Here is a 12,715-nt window from a genome sequence, read left to right as displayed (position 1 = left end):
GAAAAAGCTTTTGACAAAATTCAACACCCATTTATGATAAAAACTCTCCAGAAAGTGGGCAAAGAGGGAACCTACCTCAACATCATAAAGGCCATATACGACAAACCCACAGCAAACATCATTCTCAATGGTGAAAAACTGAAAGCATTTCCTCTAAGATCAGGAACAAGACAAGGATGTCCACTCTTGCCACTATTATTCAACATAGTGTTGGAAGTCCTAGCCACAGCAATCAGAGAAGAAAAAGAAATAAAAGGAATACAAATTGGAAAAGAAGAAGTAAAACTGTCACTGTTTGCAGATGACATGATACTATACATAGAGAATCCTAAAGATGCCATCAGAAAACTACTAGAGCTAATCAATGAATTTGGTAAAGTAGCAGGATACAAAATCAATGCACAGAAATCTCTTGCATTCCTATACACTAATGATGAAAAATCTGAAAGAGAAATTAAGGAAACACTCCCATTTACCTTTGCAACAGAAAGAATAAAATACCTAGGAATAAACCTACCTAGGGAGACAAAAGACCTGTATGCAGAAAACCATAGACACTGATGAAAGAAATTAAAGATGATACCAACAGATGGAGAGATATACCATGTCCTTGGATTGGAAGAATCAATATTGTGAAAATGACTATACTACCCAAAGCAGTCTATAGATTCAATGCAATCCCTATCAAATTACCAATGGCATTTTTTACAGAACTAGGACAAAAAATCTTAAGATTTGCTTGGAGGTACAAAAGACCCCGTATAGGCAAAGCAGTCTTGAGGGAAAAAAACAGAGCTGGAGGAATCAGACTCCCTGACTTCAGACTATACTACAAAGCTACAAGTAATCAAGACGGTATGGTACTGGCACAAAAGCAGAAACACAGATCAATGGAACAAGATAGAAAGCCCAGAGATAAACCCACGCACCTATGGTCAACTAATCTATGACAGAGGAGGCAAGAATATATAATAGAAAAGACATCCTCTTCAATATGTGGTGCTGGGAAAACTGGACAGCTACATGTAAAAGAATGAAATTAGAACACTCTCTAACACCATACACAAAAATAAACTCAAAATGGATTAGAGACCTAAATGTAAGACCGGACACTATAAAACTCTTAGAGGAAAACATAGGAAGAACACTCTGACATTAATCACAGCAAGATCTTTTTTGATCCACTTCCTAGAGTAATGGAAATAAAAACAAAAATAAACAAATGTGACCTAATGAAACTTCAAAGCTTTTGCACAGCAAAGGAAAACATAAACAAGACGAAAAGACAACCCTCAGAATGGGAGAAAATATTTGCAAACGAATCAACGGACAAAGGATCAATCTCCAAAATATATAAACAGCTCATGCAGCTCAATAGTAAAAAAACAAACAACCCAATCCAAAAATGGGCAGAAGACCTAAACAGACATTTCTCCAAAGAAGACATACAGATGGCCAGGAAGTACATGAAAAGCTGCTCAACATCACTAATTATTAGAGAAATGCAAATCAAAACTATAATGAGGTATCACCTCACATGAGTTAGAATGGGCATCATCACAAAATCTACAAACAACAAATGCTGGAGAGGGTGTGGAGAAAAGGGAACCCTCTTGCACTGTTGGTGGGAATATAAATTGATACAGCCACTATGGAGAACAGCATGGAGGTTCCTTAAAAAACTAAACACAGAATTACCATATGACCCAGCAGTCCCACTACTGGGCATATACCCAGAGAAAACCATAATTCAAAAAGACACATGCACCCCAATGTTCATTGCAGCACTATTTACAATAGCCAGGTCATGGAAGCAACCTAAATACCCATCGACAGACGAATGGATAAAGAAGATGTGCTTGATATATACAATGGAATACTACTCAGCCATAAAAAGGAACAAAATTGGGTCATTTGTTGAGATGTGGATGGATCTAAAGACTGTCATACAGAGTGAAGTAAGTCAGAAAGGGAAAAACAAATATCGTATATTAACGCATATATGTGGAACCTAGAAAAATGGTACAGATGAACCGGTTTGCAGGGCAGAAATTGAGACCCAGATGTAGAGGACAAACGTATGGACACCAAAGCGGGAAAGCAGCGGGGGGGGGGGGTGGTGGTGGTGGTGTGATGAATTGGGCGATTGGGATTGACATGTATACACTGATGTGTATAAAACTGATGACTGATAAGAGCCTGCTGTATAAAAATAAATAAATAAATGAATGAATAAATAAATAAAACAAAACAAAACAAAATAATCCGCCTGCCAATGCAGAGGACACAGGTTCGACCCCTGGTCTGGGAAGATTCCCACATGCCACAGAGCAACTAAGCCTGTGTGCCACAACTACTGAGCCTGCACTCTAGAGCCCGTGAGCCACAACTACTGAGCCTGCGTGCCACAACTACTGAGGCTCGCGTGCCTAGAGCCCATGCTCTGTAACAAAAGAAGCCACCGCAATGAAAGGCCACTCACAGCAATGAGGAGTAGCCCCTGCTTGCTGCAACTAGAGAAAGCCTGCGTGCAGCAATGAAGACCCAACACAGTCAAAAATTTAAAAATAAAATAAAATGTTCAAAAAAGAAAAGAATGAAAAGGAGGTAAGACAGCCTACATGATCCACAGGACACTATCAAGTGTACAGATATTAGAATAATTGAATTTCCAGAAAGAGAAGAGAGGGAGAAAGGAGCAGAAAGTTTATTTAAAGAAATAATAGCTGAGAACATCCCCAATGTGGGGAGAGTTCGACATCCAAGTTTACAAAGCTAGTAGAAAGCTAGTAGATCACCCATTATCTAAATGTAGAAAGACCTTCTAAAACACATTATAATGACACTGTCATCATCAAAGATAAAATTAACTTAGAATCATCAAAGATCTAGTAATCGAAGATAAAGAATTCTAAAGTACCCAGGGATAAGAACATTATAACCTACAAAGTAACTCCCATTAGGCTATCATTGGATATCTCAACCCTGTAAGACCAGGACAGTGGGATGACATTCTTGAAGTGATTAAAGAAAAAAAACTGCCAGCCAAGAATATTCTATCAGGCAAAGATATATGTCAGATATGAAGGAGAAATAAAGAACTTTTCCAGACAAATAACAGTTGAAGGAGTTCATCACTGCCAGATCTGCCTTGCAAGAAGGGCTCAAAGGAGTTCTTCAAGATAAAATTAAAAACCACTCATCAGTGAAATGAAAACATGGAAAAATATCCAACACTCTGGAAAGTAAATATATAGTAGTCACATTTACGAAACTAATTCTGTAATATGATGATAGGTTAACCACTTAACTATAGCATAAAAGTCAATGAAAAAGAGTATTAAAAACAATTATAGATACTATTATTTTTTAACAAGTATACAGTATGAAAAGAGGTAAATAATGATATCAAAAATACAAAAGGTGGGAAGTAAAATGGTGAACGTTTTGTAGATGATCAAAGTTGCTGTCAGCTTAAAATGGACTGTTTTACCTATGACGTATCTTACGTAAGCCTCACGGTAACTGTGAAGCAAAAACCTAGAGTAAATGCACAAAAAATAAAGAAAGGGAGAAAAGAGCATGCCAGCAGGGAAAAGCACCAATTTACAAATGTAGGCAGAAACAGAGAGAAAAACAATTGAAATACAAAATAAACAGAAAACAATCATTATTAAGTCCTTACATAGAAATAATAACACTAAATGTAAATAGATGAATTCAAAAGGCACAGATGGATTTAAAAAAACAAGACCCACTTATCTGCTGTCTACAAGAGGCTCACTTCAGCTTTAAGGACACTCAGAGAGAAGTGATGGAAAAAGATATTTCATGCAAGTGCAAACAGAAAGAAACAGGGGGGTAGCTATACTTATTGGACAAAATAGACAATAACCCACAAATAGGTCAACAGAAAATGATAAAAGAGTCAATTATCAAGAGGATATAACAATCATGAATATATATGGATCAACACTGGAGTATATAAATATATTAAGTAAATGCAAACAGATTTGAAGGGAGAAATAGACACCAATAATTAAAAAGGACTTCAATACCCCACTTCCAGCAATGGATAAATCATCCAGACAGAAAATCAACAAGGAAACATTGGACATGTACCAGGCATTAGACTAAATGGACCTAACGTACATTTATAGAACATTCCATCCAAAATAAGGTGAATACACAGTCTTCTGAATTACACACAGAACATTCTCCAGGACAGACCATATGATAGTACAAAAAACAGGTCTTATCAAATTTAAGAACAATGAAATCATACCAAGGAGTTTTTCTAACCACATGGTATGAAACTAGATATGAACAACAAGAGGAAAGCTGGAAAAATCTACAAATATGTAGAAATTAAACAACACGCTCCTAAACAACCAATGGGTCAAAGAAGAAATCAAAAGAGAGATCAAAAAAAAAATCTCAAAACTAATGAAAATGAAAGCACGGCACACCAAAACTTATGCAGTGCTGCAAAATCAGTTCTTAGAGGGAAGTTTATAGTGATAAATGCAAATATTAAGAAAATATTAAGCAAAGAAGCAACCTAAAACTAGAACTCGGGAATCAGAAAAAGATCAAACTAAGCCCAAAGTGAGGAGAGGAAAGGAAATAACAAAGATCAGAGTAGAAAAAATAATAAAATAAAATAAACAAGAAAAACAATAGGAAGAACACTTACAGCTAGTTTTTCAAACAGATGAACAAAATTTACAATACTCTAGCAAGACTAACCAAGAAGAAAAGACTCAAATATATAAAGTCAAAACTGAAAGTCAAAACTACAACTGATACTGTAGAAATACAAATGATCATAAGAGACTACCATAACAACTATATGCCAATAAATTGGATAACATAGAAGAAATAGATAAATTCCTAGAGACATTCAACCTACCAAATCTGAATCTGGAAGAAAATCTAAACAGACCGGTAACAACTAAGGAGACTGAATCAGTAATCAAAACCACCCAACACAGAAAACCCAAGGACCAGACGGTTCCACTGGTGAATTCTACAAAAAAATTTAAAGACTTACACCAATACTTCTCAAAACCTTCCAAAAAATTGAAGAGGGAACCCTCCTAAATTCATTTTACAAGGCCACCATTACCCTGATATCAAAGTCATATAAGGATACTACAATAAAACTACAGACCAATATCCCTGATGAATACACATATAAAAAATCTCAACTATCAGTAAACCAAATTCAACAAAATACTAACAGGATTATACACAATAACCAAGTAGGATTTATTCTTGGAATGCAAGGATGGTTCAACATATACAAATCAATAAATGTGAAACACCACATTGATAGAATGATAAAAATCATATAATCTGATTTTTGGTCACCATGATGGCAACATAGGTCGTTGCTCACTTCACTCCCCCTCACAAGAAGAACAACTAAAAAGTATTCATGAACGAAACATGACTGAAGGAATTCTAGAATATGGGAGTGAGGCTGAGCAGTGCCCTCCCCCAGGCTGGTGCAGTACCACATAGAGGGGTCTCTTCTGAGTGTATGATTCCTCCAATGAGAAAAGAAAGCCTAGGGGTGATATCCAGCTCCCCCACCTTCTCAGGAGCCAGCACTCTTGTCTTGCCCCATGAGGACTGCAGGGGTATTTGCAGGACTCAACCACTAGGAATCTGACAGTGATGAAGAAGAGAGGAGGAGTCTGCAACAACAAGCACTCATCTCTTGGCAGACTGAGCTCCTACCTGCAGAGCCCAAGCAGTAACCCTAACCAGCAACTTTTCTCATCTGCAGAACTAAGTCAGTGGCACATTGTGACCAGGAAACTATAGGCTAGCACACTACTGAGTGTAACCCCAGCCCTGACTAGAAGGGCTGCAAGAACACCTGGAAGCTATGTAGCCCAACAACACTTGAGCACAGAGTCCAACAGGCAAAGTTGGTTACCCCCAGAGAAAAGCCAGTTCTGAGTGTGAAGGGTACCCTGCTATACCCAGGCAGGGAAGTTAATGCATAGCCCTACTCACTGCCTAAAATAGCTCCTCTCCCTGGGAGGTGCTTGGAGCTGGCCCATCCTGCCCAGGCAGGAAAGCTGAGTCACAGCCCCACCCACTGCTGAGTGAAGCTCCCAGCCATGCCCTACTATAAAGATTGGCCAAAATACCTAGAAAACTGCATAGTCCACCAGTGCTTGAAGAGAGAGTCCAGCAAGCAGAGCAGATAATCTGCAGGGTAAAGCCAGTGGCCCTATTCAGCCAGGGAACTTGGGGCATGGGTCAGGTTGAGTCAAGACCACAAACAAAGAGCTTTACTGGTCTTGGAGATGGTTCTCCCACTGCACCATAGCAGGGTAACTAATTCACAGCCTCCCTCATTGCTGAAGAGTCTTTAACCTGTCCAACCAAGGAACCTAACCAGAACACACAGGAAGCTGCATAGTACATTCAACAGCCCTGCTTACATTGGCGCTTGAACAGAGAGTACAGCCCGTGGTTTTCTACATCTGCGGAGCAAAACTGGTGACTTCACCTGGTCAGGGGAGTCAGTGCACACTCTTACCTGAGTTGGGTCTCCAGACAACAAACTGTGCAGGCCCCAGGCTCCTTCCCTCTGCCTTGCCAGGCACAGAAGCTAATTCATAGCCCCATTTACCACTGAGTATAGTACCGAGTCCCAACTGTCTAGAAAGCCTGACAGGAGAACCCAGGCAACCATGGAGCTTATCGTACAGCCTTGCTTGGGCAGGGAACTGGGTAGGCAGTCCTATCCAACTGTTATCAGCCATTGGCAGCCTCCCCAACATCAGAGTTCAGGTAGCAGCAACCTTGCCGCTAAATACACCCTGGTAGCAAGCTCCATTTTCTAAATGACATTACCAACAGATATGCCTAGTTACTTAAACTGAGCTGACTGGTAAAGAACTGTCTCTGGGGCTTCCCTGGTGGCGCAGTGGTTGGGAATCTGCCTGCCAATGCAAGGGACACGGGTTCAAGCCCTGGCCCGGGAAGATCCCACATGCCGCAGAGCAACTAAGCTTGTGCGCCACAACTACTGAGCCTGTGCTCCAGAGCCCGCAAGCCACAACTACTGAGCCCACATGCCACAACTGCTGAAGCCTGTGCACCTAGAGCCTGTGCTCCGCAACAAGAGAAGCCACCGCAATGAGAAGCCTGCACACCACAACAAAGAGTAGCCCCCGCTTGCCGCAACTAGAGAAAGCCTGCACACAGCACCAAAGACCCAACACAGCCAAAAATAAATAAGTAAATAAATAAATTTATAAAAAAAAAAAAAAAAGAACTGTCTCTGTATCAAGCAATTCAAATTTTTCTTATATGTGTAATGTCATGACTTTTCTCTCCTTCTTAGGAGCACCTCCAGCACCACTAGTGGCATTTTGTATGGGTTCCATGTTGTTATTTAAGGTTTGTGGTATTGCACTAAATACAATGAAAAGTATGCAGGAACTGTGAGAGAATACTCTTTGCTACTATATGCAACCTACTCGAGAGATGAACTCCTCAGACGGAGATGACTAGTGTCACGTGGTGCTTTAAGCGGATACTTGCAACACTTGAGTTTGCCACAAGAGCAGCAGGAGATGGCTATGAAATTATTACAGTAGTACAGTACATACTACAGTTAATTCTAAGCAGTTATGATTTAATACTGCATCTTTACATTTGATTACATTTCTCTCAGCTGAAGATGGTGCCGAGTGTGGTCTGTGTTTGTGTGTAAATTTTAATAAATTTTAACTTTTTATAATAGGTTTGGGTATATTTTATGGTATTAAATGATAAAATAAACTAGTAACTACAAAAAAAAAAAAAAAAAAAAAGAACTGTCTCTGCCAAAGCAAACCCATAAAGTCTGGAAGAGGAGACCACTTACTTGAATATGCAGATAAAAACATAAGGAATAAAGGATCATGAAAAATAAGGTACATGACCAAATGGTATACCACCAAAGGAAAGTAATAAGGCTCCAATAACTGACCCTAAAGAAATGGAGGTCTATGAACTGTCAGACAAAGAACTGATAATAATCTTCTTAAAGAAGTTTAGTGAACTACAAGAACACACAGACAAACAAAATTAGGAAAACAATGAATTTTAAAAAAAGAGAGAGAGAAGGTCAACAAAGAAATAGAAACCATCAAAAAAAAAAAAACCCAAAAACAGAATAACACACACACACATACAAACCACAAACACACACAAAAAGATGTCCTAGAGCTGAAAAGTACAGTGACTAAAGAATTCAATAGAGAGCTTCAAAAGCAAACTAGACCATGCAGAAGAAAGAATCAATGACCTAAAAGAGAGGACATTTGAAATTATCCAGTCAGAGTAGCAAAAAGGAAAAAGAATGAAAAAGAGTGAATAAAGTCCATGGAACTGATGGGACACGATCAAAAAAAAAAAAAATCAAAAAGAAACAATATCCACAATATGTATGGGAATTTCAGAAAGAGTAGAGAAAGAAATGTACAGAAAATATATTTAAATAACACTGGCTGAAAACATCCTAAAGTTTCTTGGGAAAGAATTGGACATCCAAATCTATGAGGCCCAAAGGACCCCAAAGAGTTGAACCTGAATAGGATCACACCAGACACACTGTAATCAATGTGTCAAAAGTCAAAGACAAAGAATTCTGAAACCCACAAGCCACAAGAGAGAAGTTACATAGAAGGGAACCCCCATATGGCTGGGCAAATTTCTCAACAGAGACTTTTCAGGCTAGGAGAGAATGGATGATATATTCAAAATACTGAAAGAAAAAACTGTCAATCAAGCATTCTACACCCAGCAAAGCTGTCCTTCAGAAGGGAAGGACAGATAAAGACTTTCCCAAACAAAAGCTTTCCCAAACTAGACCCGCCTTACAAGAAATGCTAAAGGGACTTCTCTGAGTAGAAGTAAAAGGACACTAATTGATATCATAAGATTCTAAGAAAGTAGCATAAAACTTACTGGTAATGGTAAATATATAGCCACAGTTAGATTCTGTAATGTGATAATGGTGATGCATAACCCACTTACAACTCTAGTTAAAAAAACAAATGTAGGAAAAAAAAACACTATACTACAGTAATCTGTTATTAGTTACCCAATATAAAAATATGTACATTGCAACATCAGTAACCAAAAATGTGAGGGGGAGGAGAAGTAAAAGTGTAAGTTTAGGAATTCTATCCAAGTTATCAGTTTAAAATAAATTGTTATAATTTTATAATATTTAATGTAAGACTCATGGTATCCACAAGAGAAAAACCTACAGTGATTACACCAAAGAACATGATAAAGAAGGCCCAGGGAGATGGAGAGAGGTGAGGGAACGGCCAGTCAGAACACACAACATATTTATCTATTAAGTTCTATGTCTTATATGGGTGCACTTTGTGGTATCCTAAAACAATTACAACAGTTACGTCAAAGATCACTGATCACAGGTCACCGTAACAAATGTTAATAAAAATGAAAACATTTAAAATATTGGAAAAATTACCAAGACACACAAAGTGAGCAAATGCTTTTGGAAAAATGGCACCTATAGACTTGATGCAGGGTTGCCACAAACCTTCAAGTTGTATAATACACAATATCTGCAAAGTACAAAAAAGCAAAGCACGATAAAATGAGGTATGCCTGTATATATATTGAAAGGAATATTATTCAGCCAAAAAAAGGAAATAGTGCCACTTGTGACAACGTGGCTAGTCCTTGAGGGTATTATGCTAAGTGAAATAAGACAGAGAAAGAAAAATACTGTTATGATCTCACTTATAAGAAATCTAAAAAAAAAAACCAAAACAAAATTCATAGAAAAAGAGATCAGAATTGTGGTTGCCAGAGGTTGGAGTTGGGGCTAGGGGAAATTAGATAAATGTGGTTACAAGGCACAAACATCCAGTTATAATATAAATAAGTACTCAAGATATAATGTACAACATGATGACTATAGTTGACAATGCTGTATGCTATGTTTAAAAGTTAAGAGAATATAGGCTTCCCTGGTGGTGCAGTGGTTAAGAATCCTCCTGCCAATGCAGGGGACACGGGTTCGAGCCCTGGTCCAGGAAGATCCCACATGCTGTGGAGCAACTAAGCCCGTGCGCCACAACTACTGAGCCTGCGCTCTAGAGCCCACGAGCCACAACTACTGAAGCCCGTGTGCCACAACTACTGAAGCCCACGCACCTAGAGCCTGTGCTCTGCAACAAGAGAAGCCACCACAATAAGAAGCCTGCACACCGCAACAAAGAGTAGCCCCCGCTCACTGCAACTGGAGAAAGCCCGTGTGCAGCAGCGAAGACCCAATGCAGCCAAAAATTAAATAAATGAATAAATAAATAAATTTATTAAAAAAATTTTTTTAAAAAGTTAAGAGAATAAATCCTAAGTGTTCTCATCACAAGAAAATATCTAGATACATATTTTGATATATATTTACCAGTTATAATACTGGTAAATGTATTACAATCAACTCTCTGGGGAAACAGGAAACCCTTATTTGCAGTATTTCCTTTTTTCCATGGTGTAAACACTCTCATCATGGCCTACATTTTGTACAAAATGTTGGAAAGAGATGCTCACAGTTGGGTCCAACAGGAGCCATACCTAGCACATCATTGCTACTCACTAAACCACCAGCCAGGCTCAAAACTGAAGTTTAAAAACTTACAAGGTTTTTAAGGAATAAAAAAAGCTTGAGATCAACTGTTGCATTAGAAAGAATATTAGATGTTGAATCAGTTATATAATATTTCTCATAGAGCTTGTCTTAACATAAAAGAAAATATATTTACTCTAGAAGGCAATTTATATTCTCTCAAATCAAGTATCACAGTAGCTCTCAATATACTTATTTTCCCCCTTTCATTTCTTGTAGGTTCATCTTATTTATAACTTCAAAAGTTCTTCACATTAAATATATTCTAATTTCCATTTAACCTGCTTTTATTTTGATGTTGTAAGTTGATTAAAAACATTTAGAATCTAATGCTATGAAATGTGATTAGCAATGTCATATTTCTTAAGCTTATTTTGTCAACACTTTGCATACTGAATTTTGATCAAGTTATAGATATTATCTTATTTACAAATGTGGGTCTATGGTAATTGTCATAAAAATATAGCTCTAGTTTAAATTAATAATTGATCTAGCAATTGGAGAAACAGCAGATCACTTCATTTGATTATATCCTTCCAAAAGAGCAGATGTGAGGAAATTTTTAAAATGCTGCTTCATACTTCAGGCAATTATAAGATACTTTAAACTTCACCTATTGATTTGCTACTAAAGGCTGATGGACTGGGGGAGGGTACCTTTAGTGTGAATCCTCTAAATAAAATGCTTACCTGTATTCTTTGAGAAATCCACCTATGGAAATAGACTATTCTATTCCTGCAATTCGTTTTTTTTTTTTATAAGCAAGAGATTTGTTGTCACTAGGTCATTGCAGATTAAGATTGGTTGCCGGTGTCAAACACTTTCCATGTTTGCAAAAGAAAGAAAAAAATGTAAATCATTAGAGAGTAATTATTATAAAAATTATCTTCTAAATTAGTCTGTTCCAAAAGACACTCCAAGGCACTGCCAGTAAAAATGCAATCTTAGAATTAAGATCTCAAGTGTGTGGGTATAAAAACATTTGTTAAGAACTGACAAAGATTTAGGTACCTCATTGAAACTTTCTTCTAGACAACAAGGCTTCTAACTCTCAGTCCAACGTAGAGAGGGGCCTTTTTCAAAGAAATTTCCATCTCTTCTGTCTAATAGAATGGACTCTTTTTATACTCAGGAAGTCCACAAAGTCCCTAAGGGATTATACCAGCTTGTACTAAAAGGAACAGTGATCATTCCAAATTAAAACAGGCCTTTGAGACCCCAACTTCCTGCAAGTAGGACACAGCCTGAGAAAGCTAGTCAGCTACACGTGGGATAGCTCTTAGGGACAGGGATGACCCACCTGGGGGAGACGGGAGCCCAGAAGGTAAAGGCAAGAGGCTGGAGAATCAATCCAAGAAAGCCAGAAGGAGCCCTAATCAAGGAACTGGCATGTGCTCAGCTAAATTTTACGATTTCTATGGACCAGTGACTGCTCTTTGCCTCCCTGTTTTTTGAATGGAATGTCCATTCTAAGGTCCTTGTCTCAGCATTGCATATGGAGTTTGTGGGAGTCAGGTAACTTGTCTCCCAGTTCATATCTAGAGGAGCCTGAAGAGCCTCATCTACACTGGAACTTGATTTAGATAAAAAGGTGCTGGACTTTGAGCCTAATGCCGTAATGGGATGAGATCTGGGGGATCCTGGGGAGTGGTTAGGGTATTTTCCATGTCTGATGAATTTATGTATAATAATGTGTAGCTGGACTAAAGATGGCCAAACACTTTTTATTATTCTTCCCATCAATACATGGAGTTTATTTCCTTCCCACTTGAATCTGGGTTGGCCCTGTGACAGCTTAATAGAATGTAATGGAAGTGACAGTGTGCCAATCACAGATATACTTTTTATTTTATATTGGCACATAGTTTATTAACAGTGTTGTGATAGTTTCAGGTTACAGCAAAGTGATTCAGTTATACATATACATATCTCTATTCTTTTTCAAATTCTTTTCCCATTTAGGTTGTTACATAATATTGAGCAGAGTTCCCTGTGTTATACAGTAGGTACCTGTTGGTTATCCGCAGATATACTTTT

General features: G+C 38.0%; 2 long non-coding RNA genes across 3 annotated transcripts in view; one reads left to right on the top strand and one right to left on the bottom strand.

Moving 5' to 3' along the window:
* Positions 1 to 12,715, bottom strand: part of LOC309665932 — a 53,525-nt gene that overhangs the window by 18,206 nt on the left and 22,604 nt on the right. The window lies entirely within an intron of this gene.
* The window catches only part of LOC309665935, a 358,088-nt gene that overhangs the window by 343,999 nt on the left and 1,374 nt on the right, over positions 1 to 12,715 (top strand). The gene's annotated exons all lie outside the window — the stretch shown is intronic.

This window comes from Balaenoptera physalus (genome assembly GCF_965194825.1).
Source record: "Balaenoptera physalus genome assembly, chromosome: 8".
Classification (NCBI taxonomy): Eukaryota; Metazoa; Chordata; class Mammalia; order Artiodactyla; family Balaenopteridae; genus Balaenoptera; species Balaenoptera physalus.
This window is presented reverse-complemented; position numbering and strand designations above follow the sequence as displayed.